The sequence below is a fragment of the Lissotriton helveticus genome, chromosome 8 (genome assembly GCF_964261635.1).
Source record: "Lissotriton helveticus chromosome 8, aLisHel1.1, whole genome shotgun sequence".
Classification (NCBI taxonomy): domain Eukaryota; kingdom Metazoa; phylum Chordata; class Amphibia; order Caudata; family Salamandridae; genus Lissotriton; species Lissotriton helveticus.
Genome location: NC_136069.1, coordinates 1,396,095,294 through 1,396,103,090, shown reverse-complemented (window position 1 = coordinate 1,396,103,090; position 7,797 = coordinate 1,396,095,294).

Sequence of the window (7,797 nt, the reverse complement as noted above, 5' to 3'; positions counted from 1 at the left end):
CTGAATGTCCGCGGCTCCCCCACCATATAGTGCCTTATGCACTAGACAGAGAGCTTTGAATTCTACTCGCTTTTGGACTGGGAGCCAGTGAAGCTGCCTTATACTGGCAGACGTAGGATGATATTTGGGAATATCAAGTAGTACTCGTGCTGCCACATTCCGCAAAGACTGCAGTTTGGCCTTTGTCAATTCCCAAGAATAGCACATTACCATTATCGATTTTTGAGAGGACAAGACCTCCTATTACCGTTTTCCTGAGGTTCAATGGAATAAACGGCAAGATTTTCCTCAAAATGTTCAATGTAAAGAAGCAGGAGGAGGTTAGATGATTGATTTGTTTTGCAAACTTTAGTTCGTTGTCAAATATTATTCCAAGGTTTCTTGCCTTAGTAGAAGGAACGGGGCAGTTACCTGCCTCCGATTGCCACCACAATTTGCTCCTTGCAAGATGGACCCTGCCCAAACACTATGACCTCAGTCTTTTTTGTGTTAAGCTTGAGAAAGTTTAAATTCATCCAGGACAAAATGGAATTTAGACAATTATGAAAGCTGGCGGCTGTGGCGTCCACCCTCTGCATGACAGATACAACTATCTGGGTATAGTCTGCATGTGAGATTAGCGTAAAACCGTGATCTGTGAATAATCTAGCCAAAGGGGTGACATATATATTGAACAATGTTGGTGACAAAGCTGAGCCTTGTGGTACTCCACACGGGAGACAGAAATTTTCTGATTTAAGATCATCCCAGTAGATCATCTGCTCCCTGGATACCATGAAAGAAGATAGTAAGGTTAAGGCCGACTCTTTGATATCTTTTGCCTTCATCTGCTGCATCAGTACTGTGTGGTTAACTGTATCAAATGCTGCTGATAGGTCAAACAGGATGAGGACGGCTCTACCCCCCATCCATCTGTCTACGGATCTCCTCTATGGCCATAATCAGGGCTGACTAGTGCAATGGCGAGGTCTAAAGCCATGTTGGGTGTAATCTAGGAGGTTGTTGCAATCTAGGTAGTCAGTGAGTTCCATGTTAATAGATTTTCTTGAATTTTAGCTGGTATTGGTAGACACGACATTAGGTGATAGTGTTTCACCTCAGTAGGATCCAAGGTGGGGTTCTTCAGGATAGGCCTAATACAAGCCTTTTTCCATGACTGCGGAAAGTTTGATGTTGTCTTCATCAACGCGGTGTGCTGTGGATGGGGCATACGTCAGGAATGCTGCTACATGCTTCTTTTTGCACTCGTTCTGAACACGTTGGCATGCAGGATAGAGAAAGAATGCCCTAATAGGGGGCCAAGGTGTGACAACAGCTGTGAATATAGGACTATCTGTTACACCGATGACCTTCATTTTTCAATTGCTGACCCTGCCATTACTATATTTAGAGTAGATTCTTGCAAGTGAATGGGATATTTGCCAGATACTGTAGCTTAGGCATCATCAGGGGCAAACTGACTCTTTCCCCAAATGGGGTGGACCCATCCTCAGGGCATGATCTACCCATTACAGATCTCTTGTGATGGTTTTCAATTTTCATGCATGTATAGCACTAAAGACAGAGATGCATTCATGGAAAAAACATTAGTAGTGTCTGTAACAAGGTTCTCAGGGATTGCATTGCACTGGAAAACAACACCCTCCTTCCTGCATAGTAGCTGCATGTTATAAATTATCAACCTTATTCATTTTTTTAGATTCTTCAAAACACCTTGTTTGGAGTGCCGGAGGAAAATTTCCATAAATTGGACAGGGAGGTGAGAGACCGCCTCATGGACAGTGGGGCAGAAGGATAGCCCATCACAATTTATGATGGCAGGTTCACACTCCAAGATATGAATATGAAATTAGCTTTAAACAAGGTGGATTAATTCTTGAGATGCACAAATAGTTGCCTCTGGAATATAGGGTGTTGTCAGTCTCATCAGGGCAGCAGGCTACATCAGCGATATATAAACCTTTAGTGAATAACCTACCTGATCAGATGAACAACATGAAGTTAAGGGAGGAGGATGACATGGATAATTTAGGATCGACTGAATTGAATGAGGCACATAAAAGTTTGGCTTAGTGCCTCATAAAATGTTACACTGAATCTATTATAAGCATGGGCAACTTAGCAGGTTAGGTACGACAAACATTTAAGAGAGCATTGGTAATTCAGGGGCATATTATCAAGTAAGGGCGTTACAATATCGCCGCTTTTATCGGCAGGAAACTGCTGATAAAGCGGCGATAATGGGCTTGATAATATGCTCTACAAATTCCAATCGAAGTCCATGTTTGATGTGAAGACATCTAACATGGGCTTTGATTGAAATTCATAGAGCATATTATCAAGGCCATTATCGCCGCTTTATTGGCAGTTTCCTGCCGATAAAAGCGGCGATAATGTAACGCCCCTACTTGATAATATGCCCCTTAGTTTTTTCACATATACTCCATGGGGTATGCCCAAGATTGGGCAATTTAGGGGTAGTGTTCCATAAAATTGTTTGTGTTGTGGACTTAGCTGTTGTGATGCAGGATGTTTCTCGTGCTTGCCCACCTACACATGGAGCACTAGAGCTCTGTGGAGAGCCAGAAGCCAGGAGCTGTGACAATGTTACTGGAGACCAAATCCTTTGCTGTGAGGTTCTTGTAATAATGTTCTTGCATCTTGCACAGGCCTCGCGCAAGTTTGAGACATGGAATCTGAGATATGTCAGATTACATGTGTTCGTTTAAAAGAAGGAACATTCTTGGGTTGAGTCAGTTACACCATGGCCAGCAAAACTCCTTGTATGAAACCTACCTGTTAGGTGTGTGACCCTATCTTCTGTATGACAGCTTGGAGATGAGCTGGCCAGAAGATCAATGGCCAAGCTGAATTAAGCAGCAGAGCAGCGACAGCGAACAGGAGCCAAGCGTGTGGACATGGAGGTCACAAAAATCACACAACGGCATACTCTGGTTCACGAAACCTGCACAGCAAGTAATTCTGGTGGTTGGACGGTGGAGATACCATTGTTGTGTTTGTAGTGTTTCAGCCTCCTACCAGGCACAGTGGGCGCAGGTGCAGTGATGCACACCATCTCAATAGTGATATGCTCACAATTTGTGCAAAGCAGTGTATCAGGTAGCGGTGATGTACACACCTTAAGTTAGGATATGACGTCAATGCACGAAATTCTGTTTTTCTCCCCATGAGATTGAGTTTGCATGTCAATGACCGCAGTAAGCATACCTTTGGCAAGAGACCTCGTTGTGCTATAGTCTAAATCCTTTTGCGTGATGCAACGTCATTCACATTGCTGTGTAGCCTAGCATAAATGACGGTGATAATCACACCTTTGCTACAGACCAGGATACATTTGCTGTAGACTTTTGAGACTTGTGTTCTAGTATGCACTATTTATCCTATAGTGTCACATTGCCCTTATTGAAAACATGGCAGCTTCTCATGTTTCAGGTGTGTTACTACCATGTTTTTAGCCCAAGCTAGCGCCCCACCAATTTCCTGGGAGGATTGGATTTTGATGTTCGAAAACTATTAAGAGGCCTTAGATGGTGAGGATTTCCATGTAGTACGGAAGAAAGTCCTACTTTTGAGCACAGTAGGCAAAGAGGAGCAGCGTGTTATTAGATATTTACCACAAGCCCAATGGTCAACAAATTCAGCATGTTGCTGTATGCAGATTGGAAATTAGATATTTCAAATAGGAGAATCTGGTCATGACCCGATATACATTTTACATTCAACATATGGGAGGATAGGAGTCAATTGATGAGGTTGTGAGTAGGTTTAGGGAATTGTGGGCAAAATGTTGATTTAGAGGTATGACCGATGAACTTATATATGACCAGTTAATAGTCCAGTGCAAGAGTAAAAAGATTCAGGAGAGGCTATGGGTAGACAAAAACCCCAAACCAAGCCATTATGTCTCACATTTCTTGATTTAGCAAATCACTGAAATTACAATAGCTACTGTATGATAGTCTATGTATAGCTATGTAGTACATCAGTATTAGATTGATACTACCATTCAGTCTATGTATATCTATGCATACCATTGAGATTTCTTCCTCTATATAGCATTGTGGTGGAAGATCTCCCTGAAGCTTTACCCGCTGGACACTGTCCTTGTCCGATTGTTTTTAACTCTAGGTGAGTTGTGAATTACTGCGTGCGATGAATACCAATTGGGTATTCACTTTTAAATACAAGGTTTTTACCGTCACATGTCACTCCCACTGAACCCCCACTTTTGAGAGTGCGTGACACACTTGTGTAATAAGGTTATGACACGCATGACTCACCACGGCATGCGGAACACACAAGTATTACAGTCATTGATGCAATGTTTTACAAATTGTTTGTGATATGCTCCCCCCTTTTCTTCCAACAGGTATTAACAATCACAACCTGAAGAAGGGTAATATAATATTGTTCTTCCCTTCACCCACTAGTGTGGTAGCCAAACGAGCTTACATACACCATACTCCGTTGTAACAGTGTAGACAGTTACATACATTTCTAGATACTTGCTACCTAGTCCTCCTGGTCCTGAAGAATCGCTCAACAAACTTTAGAGTAGCGAGAAACATGTTGACCGGACTGCAATAAATTCCAGATGAGAGCGGGAAACATTACTTTCCACCACTCTCCTCTGGGAAATCGTTTTTAACCAAAGCAGTGGCCCTTCTGAATAAAGCTTTTCCGGCACCACTAGCTTTATTTTAATTTAAAAAATCACGTCTACCCTGAGTTCTGGCCCCATACCCGCACTTCATCCATACGGCAGTTGGAAAAAGATCTCTGCTAAAGAGCCCCTCTATGAGGTGTTGCCCGTTGGGTATTGCACCGCCGACCCAACGAGGAGCAGGCCCAAATGATGAAGCATGACACCTGAAAGGGTGTGTGAGGGCATTAAAATCCAACAAAATGGATTCCCAGTGTGACCATCAGGCTACCCTGTTCTAATCCACTTGCATTATAGACTGTATCAGTATTTCTCTCTTTCATGAGGAACAACACGACAACCTTTGTGTATACGTATTATTTAGGCACGTCGTGTGTGGACCTTCTGCTCTGGCGAGAGCAGTAACAGCCCCTTACTCCTTCCTTTTGATACCAATTCCTCTGCACGGCTCACACCCGTAGGAGTGTCTCTATTGGTGGGTAAGATTAATTCTGTCCCCCTATCTACTCCCTTTGTCTAGCTAAAACCAGCCAGGCTTGGACTTCTAAACAACATCCCATTCCAGTCCATCCCCATTCAATATGGAAGGACAAGGACTGAGTTTTGGTGAGGATGATGCCGCAGCTATCCTCAGAACTCCCTCTATTTTAAACATGGATAACGACACAGCAACAGGAAGCAACACTGCTGACTGGAAAACACTCTCTGATCTCAAGAGAGAGTGGATAAGGGTCAGCTTACATGGCGCTTTAATGGCAGAATATTTCAAGGCCAAAATTGCCCCGAATGGATTGATTGTTAAAAACTTCCCCAGGATATTCTGGGAAGATGGTCAATTCAAGGTCGAATGGTCCCAGATATCCTGGAAGTGCACACATGACTTATTGATCTTGATTGTCAATACTTCCAAACGCTTGGCCGATGCCCTGCTAGTGCCCTGCTAGAAAAAATCCAGGCATTAGAAGCAACACTGAAGAGCGCAGGGAACAATCCAGGTTTCAAAACAAAACTGGCGGAAATAAACAAAGAAATCAGTGAACACAAGGACTATCTGATGAAACAGAAGGTCAATAAATTACAAAAGGATATTGACCGTTTTGACAAAGAGAAAGTCTACCCATACCTTAAAAAAGACTACACTCCTTCGGGTTCAGGATACCTCTCTGATTCTAGTAACAACTCCTCAAGAAGAGGGTCCTATAGCGACAGCAATTCCAGTGGGGACGAATGGCAAGCCCGTCCACGACGGGGTGGAAGAGGTGGGAGACGGGGACAATACTCACCCCCCCTCCACAGTTACCTTTCCCAGGACACCCGCTTTGGCAGTACCCACAATTCCCACTTGCCATTCCACAATTTGAACCACAGTACACTCCTCAATTTGCCCCCCAAGGTAATCTGCCTTTTTTAGACAGAGGCTGGGGCAGAGGGCGAGGGCGAAAGAGAGGGAACGCAACCGACAAACGGGTGCAATGGGAGGACACGACACCTCAAGGGATGGACACCCGGAGCAAAACGAGCAAGAAATGAGTCTCGTAGTCAATCTCTCCGCACACCAGCTAACAGATGACCAAGAAAATGTCCTCCAAAAAGGGCTGGGCTTTGTCCCAACACCTAGAACTGACAACTTTCTCCAAACTGTCGAATTACAGAAATTCTTCAGAAAAATAAGACTGCACGCCTTCTTCGACGGGAAACCACACAAACCCATCGATGATTCCGGGTTACATAATGCCTCTACCTTCACCCCCCATAGCGGCATGGTGCCCAGTGAAGTACTTACCTTTGAATAAGCAGTCTTAAGAGACATTAACAATGTAACAAATCCCTCGACACATAGCAATATGTCTAAAGAAGAAAGGAACATTCTTGACACTTTATCCAACAACCCGTTGCTAACAATTAAACAAGCTGACAAGGGGGGCGCTACTGTAATAATGGACACGGTGGATTATGAGATAGAGTGTCAAAGACAACTCGATGACACAAAATACTATAAGGCTGTCACTCAAAATCCAACAGAACGACTCACACTATCAATTGTAAGCATGGTGGAGTCAGCAGAATGTCACGGCTGGCTGAGTAAAAAGGAGGCGGACTTTCTAGTGAAAAAGAACCCTAGGGTCCCGTATTTTTATACGCTGCCCAAAATACACAAAGGGGTTACGCCAGTACCGGGTCGCCCTATTGTATCAGGGATAGACTCGGTATTGGAACCTCTTTCAAAATTTTGCGACCACTTTTTACAGCCCCTTGTAAAACAAACACCCTCCTATATTCAGGATACTACAGATCTACTACGGCTACTACAGGATTATGGTGAGGCTGAATCCATCGATTTCCTCATAACCCTAGACGTTGAGGCCCTCTACACCAACATCCCTCAGAGGGCCTCCCTAGGTGTTATGGCCCCTGCCCTTGAAAAAACTGAATGGACGTCTGCAACGCCCATCAGCTTTGTAATGGAATGTGCAGAAAAAGTTCTCACTGAGAACTATTTTGAATTCAAGGGCACCTACTACCACCAAATACAGGGAACTTGCATGGGGAGTACGGTAGCCCCTAGTATAGCATGCCTGTACATGGCCAGTTTTGAAGAAACCCACATATCGTCTTTGACTAACCCCTTCCATGAGAATATAAAGTTATGGAAACGTTACATAGACGATATCCTGATTTTTTGGTCAGGAAACGAAGACTCATACAAAGATTTTTTTGAATGGATAAATGGTCTCAATCCATATCTGTCCTTCACCATAACGGTCTCAAGAAATCACATAGCATTCCTTGACCTAAAAATAAGTATAGAAGGGGGATCCCTCAGTACTACTTTATTCAAGAAAAGTACAGACCGCATTAGCTTGCTCCATTACCACAGCCGTCACCCGAGAGCCCTACGATCCAACTTACCGTTTGGCCAATTCCTCAGGATACGGCGTAATTGTAGCACCATGGCCAATTACAAAACTGAATCTGCAATCCTTTCAAGGAACCTGAGAGAAAGAGGATATCCCACTAGAGATATAAAAAGAAGCTTGAAAAGAGCACAGAACAATAACAGGGAGGGCCTAATTGAACCAAGAGAAAGAAATCCCACAACTGCCCAACAAATG